The 22,758-nt window shown below is 40.6% G+C and overlaps 1 long non-coding RNA gene across 4 annotated transcripts in view; it reads left to right on the top strand.

Annotated features, from left to right (window-relative positions):
• Positions 1-22,758, top strand: part of LOC109249452 (uncharacterized) — a 109,526-nt gene that overhangs the window by 83,865 nt on the left and 2,903 nt on the right. The window contains exons 3-7 of one of the 4 annotated variants that reach the window (XR_008423064.1): positions 7,623-7,668; positions 10,148-12,869; positions 21,677-21,798; positions 22,012-22,143; positions 22,511-22,755. This is a non-coding gene — a long non-coding RNA (uncharacterized LOC109249452). Of the gene's footprint in view, positions 1-7,622; positions 7,669-10,147; positions 12,870-21,676; positions 21,889-22,011; positions 22,144-22,510; positions 22,756-22,758 lie in introns of all 4 variants that reach the window. The other 3 variants (XR_002072585.2, XR_002072584.2, XR_008423063.1) reach the window with 3 other exon arrangements.

The raw sequence follows: 22,758 nt of genomic DNA, 5'->3' as shown, positions 1-22,758 counted from the left end.
TTCTCCAGTAGTAAAATGAGTCACTGTTGTTATATCTCCCTGTGTCCTCTGCCTTGGTCCTAGAAAAATAGTTAAAGGTTGCTCTCAGTTTCAAGTGTCAGTGAACCTCTCTCAGAGGTTCAAGTTCAGCTGTCAGTCTATGTGTTGCCCTAACATCCTCCATGGGGGTTTCCCGCTTCCATCCCCTACCCTCATGCTGGCCACAGCAGACTTTTCAAAGTATTTCTCTCAACCACATGTGGTATGTGTTCCCCTTGGGGGGAGTTTCATAAATGTAAAAAAATTCCCCATCTCATTATGTTTCAAATGCTATTTTAGCTCCCTGTTTTATAACGTGATACATTAGTGCCTGGGCACCAACTGATGACCTGTGAAAGTCTTGAATTATCCTAGGCTCCCCCTGTGGATGAGTGCTTGAAATGTGGCTAGTTAAAACTAAGATATCTGGTAAGTGTAAAATAAACAATGAATTTTGAATGCTTAGCAAGATAAAAAGGAACACGTATTATTTTATGGATGGTACTATTTGTATTGATTACAGGTTAAATGATAATATTTTGGATACATTGAATTTAATGAAATATTTTATTAAAATTAATTTAATCCTTGTTATGCATCTTTAAAGTGGCCACAGGAAAATTTAAAACTACATATGTGGCTTGTGTTTGTGGCTAGTATTGTATTTCTTTTTGAGAGACCAAGTTAGAGCCAAGAGTCAGAGCCTGGGACACCATACTAATGTTCCCTCTTGGGAAAGCACCTCATCCCCCTGCTCTCTGCTCAAGCTTCCAGAATCTTGGGTAAGGGGGAAAAATGTCAGCAGAGTTCTTCTTCACTCCCTCTCTCCCAACATCCAACCCCACCATGAAGCTTGTAGAAACAGGGTTAGGTAGTGGATAAGAGAACTAACTTGGTTGGTTTGCTATGCTATTTTATTAATTTTAAGGACCATATTGCATTAAGTTGGATGAGTGACAGATACTCCCATGTGGAATAGATCTAGCTGTAAAGTGCTTACCAAATGCTCTGTGTCTCTGGGCTTTGGCTGTAGCTTTGAGTCATTTTGTTCTTCTCTACCTGACTTCAATCACTCCTTTTGCAAAAGCACTAAAGCTCCCTTGTGCCTACTTTTAGGGAGTCAGAGCTGGGACTTCACATACTTTTTTGCCATTTCAGCTGCCAGGCAGATAAAAAATGGTGTATAGCAGAGATCCCTACTCTAAGCAGCTCATGAGGAGGAGGCTGAAACTGGAACATTTGGATTCAGGAGAAGCCTGAGATAACTGAGCCTGTTTCTTGAGATCCAACAGTTTCCTAGGCCTGCCAAGACACTTCAGCATCTCAGACAGCTCAAGGACTTAGACAGGAAAAGTTGAGTTAATGAGTGATGGTTGACACACAATTCTGAATCCTGCAGCAGCAATGTGTGTGTGCTCAGGCCTTCATCAGGCAATGGCCCAGGGACAGCACAGAAGTCCTTGGCTGGGAGCCACCCCTGGCTGTGGCTTCATGTGGCTCCTGGTTTCTGCACTGTTAAGACTATGACTTCAAGGGCAGCTGAGGTCACTAGTTACCCTAACCCATTTATAAAGCTGGTCAAGCTCCCATCCAAACAAATGTCCTTCCTGCTTTCAATTATTTTTGTAGGGAACCTCTGTTTGCACACAGAGTCATGTTTCTTGCCATATTTGTTTAGTTTCTTTTTCCGTTAACCTCTTTCCTTCAGACTGGTAGAGGCAGTCTTTCCTGTGGCTTGATGCCAGTTGAGTCTCTTCCAACTATGGCTGGGAGGGGCCTGGCAGATTCTCCTCTGAAGCAGGAACTTTCAGGCTGCTTAATTCCTAGGAACTGAAGTCTGGGAGAAGAGACAGACATTGGGTATTCCCTATTCATGCCTAAAACAAATATGTGGGTACCATCTTCTGTGAGCTAAGCACCAGGTTGGCCTCTGAGAACTCAGAAGAATCAGGTGTAAATCCACCCTTGTAGACTTTTATAGCCTATGACAAATGATGAGTGACACTACACAGCTACCCACAGGGGAAGTGGGAATTCAGCAGGACAGCAGATAGCTTTGAGCAAACAGGAATGGAAGAAGGAATTGTGGGTATTTCATGAAGGAGAAATTTGAGCCGTCATTGAAGGGTGGGTATAACTTGACCCTATCTATAGCAGTGTTTCTTATCCTCAACACTATTGACATTTTGGACCAGGTAATTTTCTACTATGGAGGCTTTCCTGTACATTGTAAGATTGTTTAACAGCATCCCAGGCTTCTACCAGTGAGGTACCAGTAGGACCCCAATCTGTTGTGACAAATAAAATATCTGCAGATATTGCCAAAAGTCCCCTACAGGAAAAAAAATCACCTGGTTGAGAATCACAGTTATAAAGGAATAAGCAAAAGAATATTCCAGAAAGAGAGAAAAAAAAGAGCAAAGGACAAGCCCTGCACAGACAGCAGGTGAATCCGTTTGCCTGGAATGAAGGATATGTGAAGAGAATTCTCAAAACAGTGGAAAAACAGAATGTAAACTCCAAAGAGTGGGTGTTTGGTGTGTGTGTGTGTGTGTGTGTGTGTGTCTGTCTGTCTGTCTGTCTGTCTGTTTTGTTTCATAATGGACCTCAAACACCTAGAATAGAGTCTGGGACATACTTGAAACTCCATAGTGTTTGTAGAGTAGAAGAGAGTGTAGGGTCACTTTATAGAGGGTTGAGCACTGGGTTGGGGTATTGGTTTTATTCCGTAAGTAACATGGAGACATTTGAATGTTTTGGAATAAAAGATAGAGGTGACCCATTCTAGACATTGAGAATCAGACAGCCATATGTCAGGAAGATTAGAGAATAGGCTGACCCTGGGGATAAAGAGATAGCCAAAAGACTGTTGCAGGAGTCCAGACAAGAGATAATAGGAGTTTGTCCACAAATAGCATGTGGAGGGAGATGAAGAGAAACAATACATGACAGCAAAGATTGGATGATGGGAATGGGGTGGAGAAATAATGGCAATGTGTAAAAGTAGGAAACACAGGTCGATACTACCCAAAGCAATCTACATATTCAATGCAATCCCTATCAAAATAACACCAGCATTCCTCGCACAGCTAGAAAAAACAATCCTAAAATTTGTATGGAACCAGAAAAGACTCTGAATAGGCAAAGCAATCTTGAAAAAGAAAGCCAAAGCAGGAGGCATCACAATTCTGGACTTCAAGCTGTATTACAAAGCTGTAATCATTAAGATGGTATGGTTCTGGCACAGAAACAGACACTCAGATCAATGGAACAGAATAGAGAACCCAGAAGTGGACCCACAGATGTATGGGAAACTAATCTTTGACAAAGAAAGAAAGAATATCCAGTGGAATAAAGACCATCTCTTCGGCAAATGGTGTTGGGAAAACTGGAGAGCGACATGCAGAAGAATGAACCTGGACCACTTTCTTACACCGTACACACACACAAAAAACTCAAAGTGGATGAAAGACCTAAACGTAAGACAGGAAGCCATCAAAATCCTCGAGGAGAAAGCAGGCAAAAACATCTTTGATCTCGGCTGCAGCAACTTCTTACTCAACATGTCTCTGGAGGCAAGGGAAACAAAAGCAAAAATGAACTACTGGGACCTCATCAAGATAAAAAGCTTCTGCACAGCAAAAGAAACAATCAGCGAAGCTAAAAGGCAACCAACAGAATGGGAGAAGATATTTGCAAATGACATATCAGATAAAGGGTTAGTATCCAAAATCTACAAAGAACTTATCAAACTCAACACCCAAAAAACAAATAATCCAGTGAAGAAATAGGCAAAAGACATGAATAGACACTTCTCCAAAGAAGACATCCAGATGGCCAGCTGACACATGAAACAATGCTCAATATCACTCATCATCAGGGAAATACAAATCAAAAAAAACCTGAGATACCACCTCACACCTGTCAGAATGGCTAAAGTTAACGATGCAAAGACAGATCTTGGTGAGGATGCAGAGAAAGAGGAACCTTTTGCACTGCTGGTAGGAATGCAAACTGATACAGCCACTCTGGAAAACAGTATGGAGGTTTCTCAAAAAATTAAACATAGAATTGCCCTACAACCCAGCAATTGCACTACTAGGTATTTATCCAAAGGATACAGGTGTATTGTTTTGAAAGGGCACATGCACCCCAATGTTTATAGCAACGCTATCGATGATAGCCAAAGTATGGAAAGAGCCCAGATGTCCATCGACAGATGAATGAATAAAGAAGATGTGGTATATATATATATATATATATATATATATATATACACACACACACACACACACACACACACACACACACACACACAATGGAGTATTACTCAGTGATCAAAAAGAATGAAATATAGCTGTTTGCAACAACATGGATGGAACTAGAGTATATTATACTAAGCAAAATTAGTCAGAGAAAGACCAATTCATATGACTTCACTCATATGTGGAATTTATGATACAAAACAGATGAGCATAAGGTAAGGGAAACAAAAATAATATAAAAACTGGGAGGAGGACAAAACAAAAGAGACTTGTAACTATAGAAAACAAACTGAGGGTTGCTGGAGGGAGTTGGGTGGGGTGGATGGACTAAAAAGGCAAGGGGCATTAAGGAAGACACTTGTTGGGTGAGCACTGGGTGTCATATGTAGGGGATAAATCACTGGATTCTACTCCTGAAATCATTATTGCACTATATGCTGACTAACTTGGATGTAAATTAAAAAGTAAATAATAAAAAAAAGTAGGAAACACACACAGGAAAACAAAGAGGGAATGTGGGAAATAATTTAATTATTTACATTTTGCCTTTAAAAAAGAATCCACATTAATCCTTCTCAAACTCTTCCCAAAAGTTGAAGAGAAGGGAATACTTCCAAAATCAATTTATGAGGGCAGAATTATCCTGATACTAAAGCCAGGCAAGGCCACTATAAGAAAATTACAAGCCAATATTCTTCATGTGCATACATGCAAAAATCTTCAACAAAGTATCAGCAAAATTCAACAGCACGTTAAGAGTATCATACACCACGATCAATTAAGACTTATTTGGGGATGCAAGGATGGTTCAATATATGTAAATTAATAATTGTGATAGAGGGGCACTGGGTGGCTCCGTTGGTTGAGTATCTGACTCTTGATCTCAGCTCAGGTGTTAGTCTCAGGGTTGTGAGTTGAAGTCCCATATTGAGCTCCATGTTGGCATGGAATCTACTTAAAAATAATAAATAAATAAGTAAATAAATAAATACATAAATACATAAATACATAAATAAGATACATCACATAAACAGAATTTTTTTAACAGAATTAAAAAATCATGTGATCATCTCAATAGATGCAAAAAAAGCATTTGACAAAAATTCAACAATTTTTCCAACAATGAAAAATTCTCAACAATGAGGTATAGAAGGAATATACATAATAAAGTCCATATATGACAAGCCCACAGCCAAAATCCTATTCAATTGTGTAAAGCTGAAAGCTTTTCCTCTATGATGAAGAACATGACAAGAATGTCTACTTTTGTATTTATATTCAACATAGTACTAGCATCCTGGTCAGAGCAACTAGGCAAGAAAAACAAATACAGGCATACCTCAGAGGTACTGTGGGTTTGTTTCCAGACCATCACAATAAAGTGAATATTGCGATAAAGCAAGTCAAATCAATTTTTCCAGTGCAAATAAAAGTTATTTTTATTGTAGTCTATTAAGTGTACAACATCAATGAGCCTAAAAAAATCCATGTACATGCCTTAATTAAAAATACTTTATCGGTAAAAAAAAATGCTGACTTTCCTCTGAGCTTTCAGTAAGTTATAATCTTTTTGCTGGTGGAGGGTCTATGCTGATGGCTACTGACTGATCAGTGTGGTGGTTGCTGGAAATGGGGCGGCTGTGGCAATTTCTTAAAATAAGACAACAATGAAGTTTGCTACATCCAGCTGACTCTTCATTTCATGAATGATTTCACTATATCATGTAATGTTGTTTGATAGCCTTTTACCCACAGCACATCTTTCAGAATCGGAGTCAAGCCTATCAAACCTTGTCACTGCTTTATCAACTGAGTTTGTGTAATATTCTAAATCCTTTGTTGTCATTTCAACAGTCTTCACAGCATCATCACCAGGAGCAGATTTTATCTCAAGAAACCTCTTTCTTTGCCCATCCATAAGAGCAATTGTTCTTTCACTGAAGTTTTATCGTGAGATTTCAATAATTCAGTCACATCTTTAGGGTCCAGTTCTAATTCTAGTTCTCTTGCTATTTCCACTACATCTGCAGTTACTTTCTCCACTGAAGTCCTGAACCCCTCAGAATCATCCATGAGGGTTGTAATCAACTTCTTCCAAACTCCCATTAACATTGATATTTTGACTTCTTCCCCTGAATCACGAATGTTCTTAATGACATCAAGAATGGCAAAATCCTTTCCAGAAGGTTTTCAATTTATTTTCTCCAGATCTGTCAAAGGAATCACTATCTATGGGAGCTGTAGCCTTACAAAATGTATTACTTAAGTAATAAGACTTAAAAGTCAAAACTACTCTTGATCTCTGGGCTGCAGAATGGATGTTGTGTTAGCAGGCATTGAAAAAACATTAATCTCATTGTCCATTTCCATCAGAGTTCTTGCATGACCACATGCATGCGTGATTAATGAGCAGGAATACTTTGGAATAATTTTTTTTTCTTTTGCCTGAGCTGTAGATTTCAACAGTAGCCTTAAAGTATTCAGTAAACCATGTTGTAAATGGATGTGCTCTCATCCAAGCTTTCTTCCATTTATAGAGCACAGGTAGAGTAGACTTAGCATAATTCTTAAGGGCCCTAGAATTTTTAGAATAATAAATGAGCATTGGCTTCAGCTTCAAGTCACCAACTGCATTAGACACTAATGAGAGAATCAGCCCATCCTTTGAAGCTTTGAAGGCAGGCATTGACTTCTCCTCTCTAGCTGTGAAAATCCTAGATGGCATCTTCTTCCAACAGAAGACTATCTCATCTACATTCAAAATCTATTGTTTGATGTAGCCACCTTTATTAATTATCATAGCTAAATCTTCTGGATAATTTGCTACAGCTTCTACATCAGCCCTTGCTGCTTCACCCTGAACTTTGGTGTTACGGAGATGGCTTCTTTCCTTACACTTCATGAACCAAACTCTGCTAGCTTCAGACTTTTCTTCTGCAGCTTCCTCACCTCTGTCAGCCTTCACAGAATTGACGAGAGTCAGGACCTTGGTCTGGATTAGGCTTTGGCTTAAAGGGATGTTGTGGCCTATTTGATCTTTTATCCAGACCACTAAAACTTTCCCTATATCCGCAATCTCTCTTTTATTATTCACGTATTCACTGGATTAGCACTTTTAATTTCCTTCAAGAACTCTTTCTTTTCATTCACAGCTTGGCTAACTGCTTAGCACAAGAGGCCCAGCTTTTGGCCTCTTTCAGTTTTCAACACTCATTCCTCACTAAGCTTAGTCACTTCTAGCTTTTGATTTACAGTAACAGATGTGTGACCCTTCCTTTCACTTAAACACTTAGAGGAAGAGTCATTAATTGGCCTAATTTCAATATTGTTGTGTTTCAGGGAATAGGAAGACCTGAGAAGGAGGAGCAAGCTGGGGGAACAGCAGGTTGGTGGAGCATCAGAACACATACAACATTTATTGATTAAGTTTACTATCTTACATGGCACCCCAAAACAATTATGGTCATAGTATCAAAGATCACCGATCATATATCATCATAAAAAATATAATAATCATGAAAAAATTTAAGATATTGTGAGAATTACCAAAATATGACATCGAGATATGAAGTGAGTAAATGGTGGAAAATGGTGGTGAAGTTGAAAATGGTGCCAATAGACCTGTTGGATCCAGGGTTACTACAAACCTTTAATTTGTAAAAAAAAATGCATTTTCTATGAAGTGCAATAAAGTGAAGTGCAATAAAATGAGGTCTGCCTGTAAAAGGCGCCCAAATAAGAAAGAGAGAAGTAAAATTGTCTCTGCAGATGACATGATCTTATGAAAAATCCTAATGACTCCACCCCCCCCCCCCCCACCCATCCTGGTAGAACTAGTAAACAAATTCACTAAAGTTGCAGGATACAAAGTTAGGATACAAAAATAATTTGCATTTCTATACAAACTACCTGAAAAAAATTAAGAAAAAAAAATCTCATTTACAGTAGCATCAAAAACAATGAGACTTAGAAATAAATTTAATCAAAACCCATGAGATATTGAGGGAAAAAAGCTGAAGAAAGCACAAATAAATGAAAAGATAATTTGTGTTCTTGATTTGGAAGAGTTAATATTGTTAAAATATCCATGTTACCCAAAGCAATCTATACATTCAACACACATTTCCAAAGGCATCAAAATTCCAAAGGCATTTTCACAGAAATAGAAAAAAACAATCCTAAAATTCACGTGGAACAACAAAAGACTGAATAGTCAAAGCAATTTTGAGAAAGAACAGCAAAGCTGATTTCAAATGATATTACAAAATCACAGTAATCAAAACAGTATACAGTACTGACATAAAAACAGGCATATATACTAATGGTACAGAATAGAGAACCCAGAATAAAATCCACACATATATGGTCAACTAATCTTTGACAAGGGCACCAAGAACACACAATAGGGTAAGGGTTGTCTCCTCAATAAATGGTGTTGGGGCAACTGGATATCTATATGCAAAAAAATGACACTGAACCCCTATCTTACACCACTTATAAACACTCACTTGAAATGGGTTAAAGACTTAAATGTAAGACCTGAAGCCATAAAATCTCTAGAAAAAAATATAGGTAAAAGCTCCTTAACATTGGTCTTGGCAATGATTTTTTGGGGCATGACACCAAAAGCATAGGCAACAAAAGCAAAAATAAGTGGGACTATATTAAAGTAAAAAGCTACTGAACAGCAAAGGAAACTATCAACAAAATGAAAAGGCAACTATGGGATAAAAGAAAATATTTGCAAGCCATATATTTAATGAGGGATAATATCCAAAATATAAAAGGAACTTATATAGCTCACTGACAAAAACCCAAATCCAAAAAACCCAATGAGAAAATGGGCAGAGGATCTGAATAGACATTTCTCCAAAGGTGACATACAAATGGGCAACAGGAATATAAAAACGTGCTCCTTATCACTAATCATCAACAACATGCAAATCAAAGCTACCAAGAGATATTAGCTTGCATCTGTTAGAATGGCTATTATCAAAAAGATAAGAAATAAATGTTGATGAGGATGTGGAAGACAGGAAGTCCTTGTACACTGTTGGGGAGAATACAAATTGGTATAGCCACTCTAGAAAATAGTATGGAATTTCCTCCAAAAATTAAGAATAGAACTACTCTATGATCCAGCAATCCCACTTCTGGATATGTATCTAAAGGAAATAAAACCGGTATCTTGGAAAGCTATTTGTCTTCCATGTTCATTGCAGCATTATTCACAGTAGCCAAGATAATACAAACAACTTAACTGTCCATCAATGGATGAATGGATAAAGAAAATGTGAGACACACACACAAACACACACACACATATACAATAGAATATTATTTAGCCATAAAAAGGAAAGAAATCCTACCATTTGCAACAACACAGATAAGCCTTGAGGACATTTGCTCAATAATGAAATAAACCAGACACAGAGAGAAAAATACTGTGTGGTATCACTTATATGTAGAATTAAAAAAAATTTTTTTTGAACTGGCAAGTGTGGGGCTATAAGGAGAGAGGACCAAGTCAGAATCTCTCGTGGTGAGGACATCTATGGTATGCACAGAGACCAGGGGTTGTCCACTATTATCTATTTTCACCTTCTTCCCAAGAAGAAGAACAGAACCCACATTTTTAGTTGGGTGCAGGATTATTTACTATTATATTATTTATTGTTTATTATTATAAAGACCATATATCCCAGCTTCCCTTGTCACTAGGTATTGCCACATGACTACGTTTTGTCTAAGAGATTTGAGAATAGTAGTCATGTAATTGCTTCCAGAAGCCTGTCCTAATAGACATTTGGCATGTCTCTATTGTCTTATTTTTTTGTCCCATGTTCCATCCTGCTTTCTGGAAGTCTGATGTGAAAGGCTGGAGTTAAAGTAGCCTCCTTGGACCATGAGTATGGGTGCCACACTCTAAGGATGAAACAGTAGAGACTAGCATGGGACCAGGTCTCTAAATGACTTTGTGAATCCACCATACCAGCCCTGAACTGCTGATCCCCAGGCTTTGACATGAAGGAGAGTTGAATTTCTATCTTATTTAAGCCACTGTCATTATGTGTCTCTGTTGCTTGCAGCCAAACCTAATTCCAACTGACACAGTGCAAGGAACAGCAAATAGGAAAGAACTGGCCAGAGAGTTTGAATAAGAGTAATTCAGTGTCATGGAAACCAAGGAAGGCAGAATTTCAGAACAGTGACCCACAGTGTGGAAGAGGATGAGGCCTGAGGACAAAGACACTATATTTGACAGCTTAAAGGTCACTGGTAGTTTTAAGTAAACACTGTCCAAGGTTAACTGCAAACCAAACCATATGAAAAGCCTCTTCATGGCATCTGCAAACACTCAGAACCTGCCAACTGACCTACATCTTGGGATCTGGAAGATGCTTATGCATTGTGAAGAGAAAAATATTTGCAGACTCACCTTATCTGCATAGACTGTATCAGTCTTAAGGAAATTAGTTAGAGACCATAGTCATTGTGAGAAAAAGCTGTCATTTAAAGGAGTGTTTCCAGCAGCGAGGGTGGAGAATGGATGAAGGGCAAGGTTCTTCTCCATGGCACCCTCTTGTCAGTTGGCTAATACTCTCTGGTCCTTTATATCTCAACCTAGAGCCCCTCCCTCAGACAGACAGTCCCCTGACTCCACTGTTGTAGGCTCTTATAGCTCCCTAAACTTGTCCTCTATATCTCTCCTTGTTTAATATCTGCCTTCCTCAATAGGACCCTGTCTGGTTTGTTCACTGCTGTGTCCTCAGGGCCTAGCTGAGCATCTGGTAAAGAACAGATGCTCAATGGAGTGCATGACGTTTCTCCTTGCAGTGCTGGCACCAAACTCTTGGTGTTTTGCTTAGTTTGTTTCTTGTGCTTGAGGAAACACTTTGTGAAATTGTTTCTTCTCTTGGCTTCTCATTGTTTTCATCCTGAGAACTGATGAAGAGAGAGGGGAACGTGGAATTCCTAGTTGATGTCTACCTATGTTAGGGATGGTTGGTATCTTACTTACTTTCCTATTCCCTCACTGAAGGCACCAGGGAGTCATTTAGTATACTAAGACTATGTGGTACCCAAGGGTGTCTCAGAAGCTGAAGGAGTGAAGGAGGCTTCTGAAGTTCCCCCCAGAGTACCTTCCAGGGTGGAGTCATGCTATAAAGTACTCTAGATCAGTGCCTATTAGAACATTACTTCAGATCCAGAGAAAGAGAGGTATTCCAATTCCTCACATTCTGGCCTTTACCTCCCCTCAAGCCCTATCTCCTTATCCCCTCTGTCCCCAGTGTTACCCATTCTCAAGACTCATATTAAATGCCACCCTCTCTGGGGATCCTTCCCTGGTCACCCAGTCCAGGCACACATCTTTGTCCCCCAAGCTCCAACAACACCTGCTGTCTGATGTTCCTTTGAAAATTAGCACATTCCGTCTAGTGGTGTTCACCTGATTTTCAGATGGGTATTCAGCTTCCTGAAAGGGTGCTGCCTTGAACTTCTGCATAGCCCGTGAGTATAGCCTTATACAAAATAGATATCAGGAAATAGATACTGGTTGACTGACCATTTCTTGCTCTGCTCTTCATTTGCTGAAGCGAAGAAAACACACATGCATGACAACAGCAAACCTTGCCTGCCCCTGTTTCATGGCTTCTCATCTTGGACTGTCAGACATACTACAAGTTGCAGGGACCTTAATTTATTTTTCTATTTCAAAAAAAAAGTCACCCACAACCTCCTGTGGCTAGTAACTTCTAAACCGTAGTAGCTGATTATAAGTAAGATGTATGTAATTGTTTATCAGCAAGCTTTAAATAAACACATAAATTTCAGTGTCTCTTCTTATTGGATTTTCTGACATGTTGGAATTGATCTGAGATCTCATTGAAATGTAAACTATAAACTAGCATCTGAGGCTCTTAAATCAGAGGCGGGAATAGAGATAACAGAGTGGTTAGCACCTTTGAGAAGCATATCTATTTGGTAGAATGGTTAGCTGGTTATATTTTGTCAGCCAAAAAAAAAAAAAAAATGACAGCTTCATTTGCATAGGGCTGCAGTGATTGATTCTCATCCCAGCTGCTCTTCCTTTGTCTCCTCTCCAAAGTAGAGGCTTTGGGCTGAGAACAGTGCGGATAGGCCACAGTCAGAAGTAACCTCTTCTTGTGACATAACTAAGATTCTCATCATCAAACGCTCCTTTTGGAACCATTCCTCATAATGACTGTATTAGTCAGGATTCCCCAGAGAAACAGAACAAAGAGAAGATTTATAAGAATCGGCTCACATGACTATGGGGGCTGAGAAGTCCCACAGTCTGCTGTTTGCAAGGTGGACTGCCAGGAAAACCCATGGTATTAGTCCAAGTCCAAAGTACTGAGAACTGATGGTATAACTCCCAGTCCTGGGGCAAAGTCCTGAGAACCATGGGCCAGTTGGTGTAAGTTCCTATGTCCAAAGGCCCAGAAGCTCCAAGATAGAAGATGAACATCCCATCCCAAGAAGAAGGAGTGAATTTACCCTTCCTTTGCCTTTTTGTTCCATTGGGGCCCCCAGTGGATTGGAACATGCCTACCCACATTGGTGAGGATGGATCTCTTAGTCCTTGAATTAAATGCTTCCAGAAACACCCTTCCAGAGACACCCAGAAATACTACCTTATCAACTATCTGGGCATCCCTTAGCTCAGTTAAGTTGATACATAAAATTAACCATCACAGTGACAATCCCAATATCTCATTTTAATTACATTAGGGCTCATTTTAAGCAACTTCACCAAGTCAGAAACATGACCCTTTATGTAAAACCCCAAGTCATTCAGAGGTTGGACAGATGCACATTTAATGATGGCAGAGGTAACACAGGCACAGGTGGCTATAATTAACATCTTGGGACACACCTCACAATGATGTCAGTGCACTAACTTGCATTTGCACACCAGCCATGATTCCTCAAGTAGTGTCTAAAAGGCAGCTCTCTTCTCTCTAGGTTGCAAGCTTGAACTTGGACTGTGCTAAACCTCTTCTATATTTTAAGCTGTTATGTTTGTTTTAAGGGATTATGTTTGCTATAATGGATTATGGATTGATAATCTCATACTGTTATTGAAAGCTTTCTTGGGGCGCTTGGGTGGCTCAGTCGGCTAAGCGTCCGACTTCGGCTCAGGTCATGATTTCGTGGTCCATGGGTTCGAGCCCCATGTCGGGCTCTGTGCTGACAGCTCAGAGCCTGGAGCCTGTTTCAGATTCTGTGTCTCCCTCTCTCTGACCCTCCCCCGTTCATGCTCTGTCTCTCTCTGTCTCAAAAATAAATAAACGTTAAAAAAAAATTTAAAAAAAAAAAGAAAGCTTTCTTGCTGAACCAAGTTGAGTCAGAAATTACTGATGATTACTTAGGGACAGATATTAGAACCAGTCTAAACCACAATCTCACAGGACAAATTGCCCAGATTAAAAGAAAATGAAATAACTCCCTTCTGACAGGAAGAATAATCCTAACACAGAAATCACTGTATTTCCTGATAGCACATATCCAAATAGATAGTGAATTTGTGTTTCCCTTTTTATCTGCATATAGAAAAAAAAAAGAATTTCAAAAGCACTTGGTTGTCAAAGAGATGATGGAAAATCCTGAGAAGGCAACCCATTGCCCTTTACTGAGAAAAACTCGGGAGACCTTGCTTGTTAAAAAAAGTTCCAAGACTGACAGAAAGCTCTTTACAAGGGTTTTTGCCACGGAAAGTCCCAAACAGGTCCAAAATGAAGAAAAATTTGACATGATTTAAATAGTTGCATCCTCCTCACATCAACAAGAGATAAATTAAGCCACAATTGATAGTGGTTAACTGTTTTCTTTTTCTTTTTTTAAGGTGTGCAACGTGATGATTTGTATGTATATGTTGTGAAACAATTACCTCAATCAAGTTAATTAACACATCCATCACTTCACATAGTCACCTTTTTTGGGTAGTGAGAACACTTATGGTCTACTCTCTTAGCAAATTTCAAGTATAATGTACAGTATTGTTAACTGTAGTCACCCTGTGGTACATTAGATCCACAGAAGTTATTCATCTTGTAACGAAAAGTTCATACTCTTTGACCTACGTCTCTCATTTCCCCCACCGTCCCAGTCCTTGCCAACCACTATTCAACTCTGGTTTTATGAGTTCAGCTTTTTTCTTTTTGATTCCACAAATGTCAGTGATGCCATATAGCATTTGTCTTTCTGTGTCTGGCTTATTTTACTTACAGGGGTAAGGAAGAAAATACAGTCTCAAGGGAGTAATAGGTTGAATAAAAATGTAAGGTTTTCTTTCCCTAGATGAGTGGACTTAAAATTCTTTTGATTGCTTGCCCCCCGGGGGAGGGGAGGGGTTGAGAAACCAGGTACCTGCTCTAACATCTCTAAGTTAACACTTAAAAATTTTCCTTCAATTCAGGTAGTAGCAAAGAATGTAATTTCTAGTATATTATAAATATTTATATTTTCAAATAAAATGGTTACATGTCTGACTTAAATGTGTCCCATCTAAATGCCACACTGCCACCAGCATAGCTGTTCTCTAACAAAGGGTTTTTTCAACATTCCTTTTATTCCTTTTCATATTTTTATCCCACTCTCCCTAAAGAATTTTATTCCATTGTAGATTCTTGTGTTTGAAAGTCTTTTATTGCTGACCCTATCATAGTTACCCATAACAAAGTATTACACAAACTGAAATAAGATGTTAAAATATTTCCTGTGAATGTGAAGCTGGGAAAAGTCATCCTTTTTCCTGGATTACACTAGTGCACCATTGGTTGAACCACATGCACCCCCATGCCTTTCCTGGGTAATGTGCAGGGAAGGACACCTGTCAGAAATGAGGTGGAAATAAGAGCTGGTGTGATCAGGGCCATTCATTCTGAAGGAGACATATTTAGAAAGGAGTACTATGGTAGGTGGATCAGTCCTACTTTTCTATAACATCGTGCAACCATACCTTCACCCTGGCCTCCTGGTGGCTGGAGTATGCTTCCCACTCATGGCCTCCAGCATGGTTTACTGACTTGCTTCAGTGGATAAATGTGAGCAAAAGTTTGAAAAGTGCTTGTGCAGTTTGGCTTGGGTTCTAGTGCTTCTGCAGTTGCAGTGAGAAGACAATGCTCCGGGTAGCTGCTGCCCTCCACTGGGCCCCAAATAAGATACAGAATTAAGCTGATGCAGCCAGGGCCCATCACTTAATGGTAGGGCCCACTGCAAAATGAAAATGTGGGGCATCAGGATTCAATCCCTCTTTCTCCTGGCTTACCACCTCCATCCATGGTGGATGGCAACACCCAATGGGTAGAAATCTCCATGCAGGGGTGCACTTGGTACCTGGATTGGGAGTGAACAAGAAATCCCTGCCCATTGCCCGCCAAATGTGCCATGACACAGCCAGTGTGAATAGCCACCACCTTGTCCCACCTTAAGACACTGCAGAACATGTGCCTGAATGGTCCTCCCTGTGGTCATGTTCAGAACCCCATGGGGACAGAGGGCAGCAGTGGTCACTGGGCATGCATGGAGAGCTGATGGCTGAGTACCTATCCAGGAGGGCGGGGAGATAGGAGAAGGCAGCACCATGTGCGAATTGAGGCTTAAAGGCCCTGGAGCGTGCAGCGAATATTGTACTGAATACCTTCAGACTTCACTCACAAAACATGAATGTCTTGGGTCCATCCCAGAGTATTAAAGCACAAGTGCAAGGTCCTATTAAGTGTAGGGCTCTGTAAAATTGCATTGCTCACACAACCTGGAGCCAGCCCTAGCCCAACAAACTGCAGACCTGCAGCCTGAATAGGGGCATCCCACCTGACCCACAGCTGCCCTAAGGATGGACGATTGTTGTTTTGAGTCACATTGTGTTGGGGTGGTTTGTTCTGCAGCATCATTGTGGCAATGGCTGAATGACACAAGTTCTCATGGAAATTCAGGTTCTAAAATTTAGTTTCACTAAAACCACCCATGCCTATTTGCCCCTTGGGAAGTCTCCGTGTGCTTGTAAGGATACAGGTTGTCCAATTTGAGGTCTTTGGCCCAGAGATCAAAGGTTGGGTGGAGTGTGAGAGAGTGTGTGAGACAGCTAAAAAGGAAGAGGGTTGTGGTCAGCAAGTGGGATTCTGCAGCTGGTGAGGTCAGGGGAAGAGCAAGTCGGGGGATGGCCTTGCTGGAGGACGGAGGCCATGACCTGAGGAAGTAGGGTGCAGAGATGCTGTGGAGCCAGTGGTGCTGTGGGTCCCAGTGGACTCTATGTCACCCATTAGCGGCAGTGTCACTGAGTGGTGATGCACATGGGCTTGTAGTCAGACAGGCAACCTGCATCTGCTAGTCCCTCCCCTTGTGCTTACCTGTGTGACAGCAGGCATTCACTTATCTCCTGAGGGCTTTCCTTTCCTTATCTGTCCTGTGCTACAGTGTAATTCTATGAATTTCACACATAATCCATGAAAAGTCTTCAGCACAATACCTAGCACTTTGTAGGCACTCAGGAAATGTTAGGTGTTTAGTATTTTGCAAGATGATGGGAGTTAGGTAATCTGTATTAGTCTCCTGTGGTTGTTGCAACAAATTAGCACAAACTGGGTGGCTTGAAACAACAGAAATGTGTTCTTTCACAGTTCTGGAGGCTGGAGGTCCACAGTTAAGTTGTCGTCAGGGCTGTGCTTCCTCCACATGCTTGAGGGGAGATTCCACTCCTTGCTTCTTCCTCCCTCTGGTGGCTGCAGAATTCCTTCCTTTACTTGGGGCTCCTCTCTCTAGCCTCTGCCTCCTTTGTCACATTCCCTCCTCCTCTTCCATCTTTCCATCTCTCTGTGTGCTTCTGATGATGACCCTTGTTATTAGATTTTAGGCCCACCTGGATAATCCAGGATGCTCTCCTCCTCTCAAGATCCTTAACTTCATTACATCTGAGAAAAAACCCTTTTCCCAAAGAAGTTCATATCCACAGGTTCCAAGGATTAGGATACAGACATACCTTTTTGTGGGGACCTATGCAGCACATGACAGTGCCCTTGTCTCTAATGAAAGTGTTGGCAGCACTAGCTGGCAAGAAAAGGCAGAGAGTGGCAATTCTCCCCTTCCCAGATATACAGGGTATAGATAGATAGTCTACATCTTTAGGCATAGGGCTTCATGGGAGGCACCACTCATGGAAAACATTAGGCTTCACCAGGGTCAGAAGGAGGGGTATGTAACCGAAGTAGTAACCCTCAAATATAGCAGATTCCTGATGGAACACAGTGTATGCCATGTTTAGAAGATGGACTAGTGCAGGGGAGCAGAAGAGACTCAGGAAGATGGAATGAGAAAATGCCAGGGAATGAGTATTAAGGCTGGGAGGCTGGAAGGCCGTCAAGGCCAAAGCTGGTGAACCAACTGCTGATACTCACCCCCCACCATCCTTAGCAGAGCCCCCTCCCACTTTCCATTTACCCCACCACTCAGACCCCTCACCCTGAGCTCTACAAACAAAAGCTCTATATGCCTTTGAGTCACCATAGGCAGTGGGGTTGGCTTGCTTTGGTGTGTAGAGAGTGAGTGGTTGAACTTCTACCAATTTTATGTTTTCATCTGGAATATCACTATGCAATCCTTACAGTAAGATAATGGTTTTCTTTTCATAATAGATACCATATCCGTATCAATGTAGTTCTTCCCACTCTTTATCCCATGGGAAGCATTGTACTAATGAAAGGTTTCAAATCAACCCTGAAGGGAATGATTAAGGTTTACAGATCATTGTTCTCTCAGTCGGGATAAGTTATCACATATTATCTGCATATATAAAGGCCACCCTAGGAATACTCCGGCTTCTCACTTTTTGAATTAATATTTGGAGGGAGGGAACAATTAAATTCATCTAGAAAGAGTGATCTGGAAAGCCTATAGTTGGCTTTAAGTTCTGAAGAGAAATTATGAAACGTAGGTAGGTCAAGAGAGTGGAGAGGAGATCTGGTGAAAGAAAAGCAGCGTATAAAATTAATTTTTAACTTTTTGGGGGGAGGATGTCATTGACTTCTTTGAGGATCTGTTGGAAACTATGGATTCTTTCCCTAGACAGACTCACACAAGCATATACATACAAAATCCCACATGCAGTACTCAGTTGCTGAAAGCCCAACCACGGGGCTCTAGGGATGGATCCCTGGGGCCCAGTTAAGGCCATCTGGAGCATAATAGGCTCTAAGAGTAACAGAAACACCAGCTCCACTGGAAGTGATAGTTAACATGGGAGAAGAGAAGAGGTTGGAAAACTAGGTAGGGAATCTTGCTCAAATGGCAAGATTCAGGAAACATAACTGCATTCTGGGGTGGGCATGTTAAATATTTTGGACAGGATGCACACCAAAAATCAGGGATCCCAGGTGGTAGACCAGTCAACTTCTTGGCTTTAATGGCCTCATGGGTAAAATGGGAATGTTCTCAGGGTCAGCATGAAAACAAAGCGAGATAATATAGTGAAAGTGTTTTGTAAACCTTTTAGTTTACAAAGTATCAAATGGAGGTTCAGGAAGATTAACCTGGTTGTGACCTGATGGGTATATGCCTTCATAGTCCTCAATGAGGGATCAGGAAACATGTAGTGTGGCTTCAGACTATTAGTCGGGGCAAGAGAATGAGAACATTCATGGACATATTACAAAGTAAACCAGGTGGAATGAACTTACCATTTTTGAAATAAGGGGTAATATGCCAAGTAGATTATCACTTTTTAGTGTGAATGAAAAGGTCTTGAGTGAGATCAGGAAGAAGATAAGAAATGTTAATCCTGAAAGCCCCTGAATTTTTCCAGAGGTCTTCCTTCCAAAACCAGATGGTACATGAATTCGATTTTCTGTGAATTATAGAATATTAAATTTTATAACCAAACCAAATTGATGTCTTATGCCTGGAACCAGTGAACTATTGAATCTATTGGGAACAGCTTAGATTATCTTAACTATTGATTCATGAAAAAGGTTTTGGCAAATGGTCTCAGACAAGGAATCAAGCCAGAAACAGCATTTGTCATACCAGATGGGTTGACTCACCCTTTGGACTGAAAAATTCACCTGTCTTTTTGTGCGAACTGCCTGTTGGTCTATTAGTTGGAGCAGAGATATTTGTTATATCATATATCAATGGGTGAGTCTTGATTATTCAATGTATATGAATTTCTGGGATGCTTCAGTTTGGTGCTAAATGTTATCAGTAAAGCTGGTCTTTAAGAGAAACAATAAAAACCCATTTGGACGTCCAAAGGTCAGCTCTTTGGAAGAAGCGATGGAAAATTGGTCCATAGCCACTTTGTGAGAAAGAAGTCACATTAGAGGTTGAGAGTCGACTACCACATGGAAGAGACAAGTGAGATCATTTATACTACAGGATAGTAAATAAGACATTGTCCCTTCTCTGGGGGTCACAGTGGGACCTTCGTGTCTTAATGCCAAAGGTAACTCCCTAAAAAGTCATTTGGATTCAAAGTTGTAAAGGTTACTCTTCCTTCAACTTTCCCCTCGTTGTCTGATGTTCATCATTTAAAGTTCAGCCCAAATGTCACCTCCTACCTGGGTAGCTCCCTACCTTCCCCACCCCCGTCCTGCCACCTGGACGCTGTGTCATATTACTAACTCCCATTACCTGTTTAGGATCTGCCTTCCTCTCATAAAGGATCTTGTCTGTCTTGCTCCCTAGCACACAGCTGACCCATATTTGTCAAATAGATGAATTTGTGAAGCTTTTGGAACCTTGAAAGAAACCCTGATTTGCTTACCAGTTCTTAGAGTCCCAGTCCTTTTGTATTACATATTCTGACAAGTCTTTTGGGTTCTATACCTGTAAGATATCTCCCTGTTTCTGCTGCTGCTGCTGCTGCCCTAAATTCAGGATTTCCTTACGTCTGGACCACTGCAATGACCTCTGAAGGGTTCTGCCTGCCTTTGCTCTCTCCATCACTCCAGCTCACTCTGTAAACCCTGTGCTGGATCAATTTTTGATTTCCTATTTGAAAAATTAAGCCATCAGTCTGACTTTCATGTACCCCCCAAATCTGCCCTGTTTCCCATCTTTTTCTTTTTGTACCCTTTGACTCAGTTAAGTCAAAATACTCCTCTGTTTCCATACACAGCCTGGATCTTCCTGCCTCTGAGTCTTGGCTCAAGTTGTTCTCTTTACTTGCCCAAATATTAGCCAAATTTAAGACCGAACTCAAGCTCCTCCAAGGAGCTCTCCCAGATTTCACTAACCTGAAAGTGACCTTGCTTCTTTCAACTTTTCTAACACTGTATTTGTTCCTCTTTCAAAGTATGCAGCACTTTATATAAATGCCTGGCCTTCTCCACTAGACCATGAAGTAGTCAGGGGTAGGACTACATCTTATCTCTAGTGCACTAAGCACAGAGCCTCCCACATAGGAGCTACTCTACAAGCGTCACAGAACACGGGACCATGTCTGCATTCTTGTTTGGGTTCAGTTTTATTTTAAGCACAGGAAAATGCAAAACATCCTGGAATATATTACTTACAATTATTGCCAAGGGGAAGAAATCTGTCTGCTATATGAAGAGCTGTCTGGCCATAGATTGTGGTTGGGATAGTAAAAACAATCACATAGAACTTTACAGTTTGCAACAGGCTCCGCTTCATTTGATCCCACAAGCTCGTGAGGTGAGTTGGTGTATTATAGGTGTTCCGGTTCATAGCTAAGGAACTGGAGACTCTGGCAGGAGAAATTACATGAGGTGCAAGAACCAGTAGGTGGTGGGGCTAGAACTCAGGTCTTGTGATTTCTCACCCTTGTCCACTGCTGTCCTCCAGCCCTCGTCATGAGGTGGGTGGAGACTTTGATAAATTCTTACTGCATTTTAGACAGATGGCCCCTGAAACTCCAGTATTTCTAGATAGGCATTCATCCTGGGCAAGAAAGAAGGTAAATGAGTTAAGCTTTCAATTCCAGATGCTGGAATAAAGAACAGTTTAAAAAAGTGTTAGAGTTTGAGTAGAATGTGATTGAGACATTTTATAAATTAAACGGAAAAGATGCTTACCTGTGAACTAAAAGCTGGTCAAGCATAGGTATCTTTGTGCTGGACTCCCTGTGTTTCCTAGAATATAAAAAGTAGCAAGTGGTAAGAGAAAGTGTTCAGCATCAGACCTACAGAAGCCTGGGCTCAAGCCCCAGCCTTACCACTTCTGACTGGCTGGCTTTGACAAAATGGCTGTCTGAACCTACCTTTCCTTGTCTGTAAATGAAACAGTCATCATAATCATGTCTCAGCGCTATGAATCCATCATCCCATTCAGTTCTCCCCACATGCTGAAAGTAGGTATTTTACTTACTGTTTGTTTGTTACTATTGTTTTTACTCCTTTCTCATTCTATAGATAAGGAAATGCCGAAGCAAGAAGATGAACCACAGTACACGTATTCACTAACCCATGTGCCCGCTTCCATCTATAGAACCTGGGATCCGAGGGAGACCCATCCCAGCAGGGTTCATGTGAAGGTTAGATAAGAAAATGTGTTTGAAGTGTCAAGATGATATTAATTAGATCCCTTCTCATGTTTTAAAATAAATGGTTGTGAATATCTCCAGGTATCTGTATTTCTTTAAATCATGTTTGAATTATAAGCCCTTTGTTTAATGATAATGATTAGTCAATCAAGCTTATGTTTATACTCAGCTTTTTTTTTTTTTTTCTCATGGGGTGGGGGGAAGCTCATCATCAGAACCTGAGGCAGAGCCAAGCACCGCCCCCCACCAGCCACAGCGGAGTAGTGGCTGAGAAAGGCCCTAGGAAGCAGAGAAGAGCCTTTGAAGTTCTGCTTTTGCAAAACAAACCTATAAAAGGTGGCATATATCAAAAGCACAGTAATGAATTGCCTTGAAACTGGTGTCTGCTTTGCTTTAGTGTTTTGCTTTTTTTTTTTTTTTTAAAGATATCAGTGCCTGTCTTTTTCTTGTTTTCTTTTTGTTTTTTAAGTTTTATTTTAATTCCAGTTAGTTAACATGCAATGTTACATTAGTTTCAGGTGTACAATATAGCTATTCCACAATGCCACACATCAGCTTCATGTGAATGTTTAATGGGGAGTTACAGAAGTTAAGGGAAGAAAATATTGTACAGGAATTGTTGATGGGTCTAGAAAGGCTTAAAACTGTGTTTAACATAAATGTTTTCATCAGACTTTCTTACCCTCCCTAGCGATCATTCTAGCATTCAGGGACTAGAGAACATTCCAGAGGGGACCTGGAAGAAGGCAGAACTACAAGATGAACAGGACCAAGACTGATTCCAAATCTTTGCTCTAGTTCGCATTAGCTGTGTAATCTTCAACCAATGCCCATACACTCTTGCAACCCTGTGGCAGAGATTGTGTTTCTCAAACCATTTCCTTTTCTCTGGGCAAACAGAAGTCAGCAGTGGTCCCGGGACTGATTCTGGCCAATGGGATGTACGTGGTA

The sequence above is a fragment of the Panthera pardus genome, unplaced genomic scaffold (assembly GCF_024362965.1).
Source record: "Panthera pardus isolate Hobbes unplaced genomic scaffold, ASM2436296v1 HiC_scaffold_17, whole genome shotgun sequence".
Classification (NCBI taxonomy): Eukaryota; Metazoa; Chordata; class Mammalia; order Carnivora; family Felidae; genus Panthera; species Panthera pardus.
Note: the sequence above shows the minus strand (reverse complement) of the source record. Positions and strands in the feature narration are given on the sequence as shown.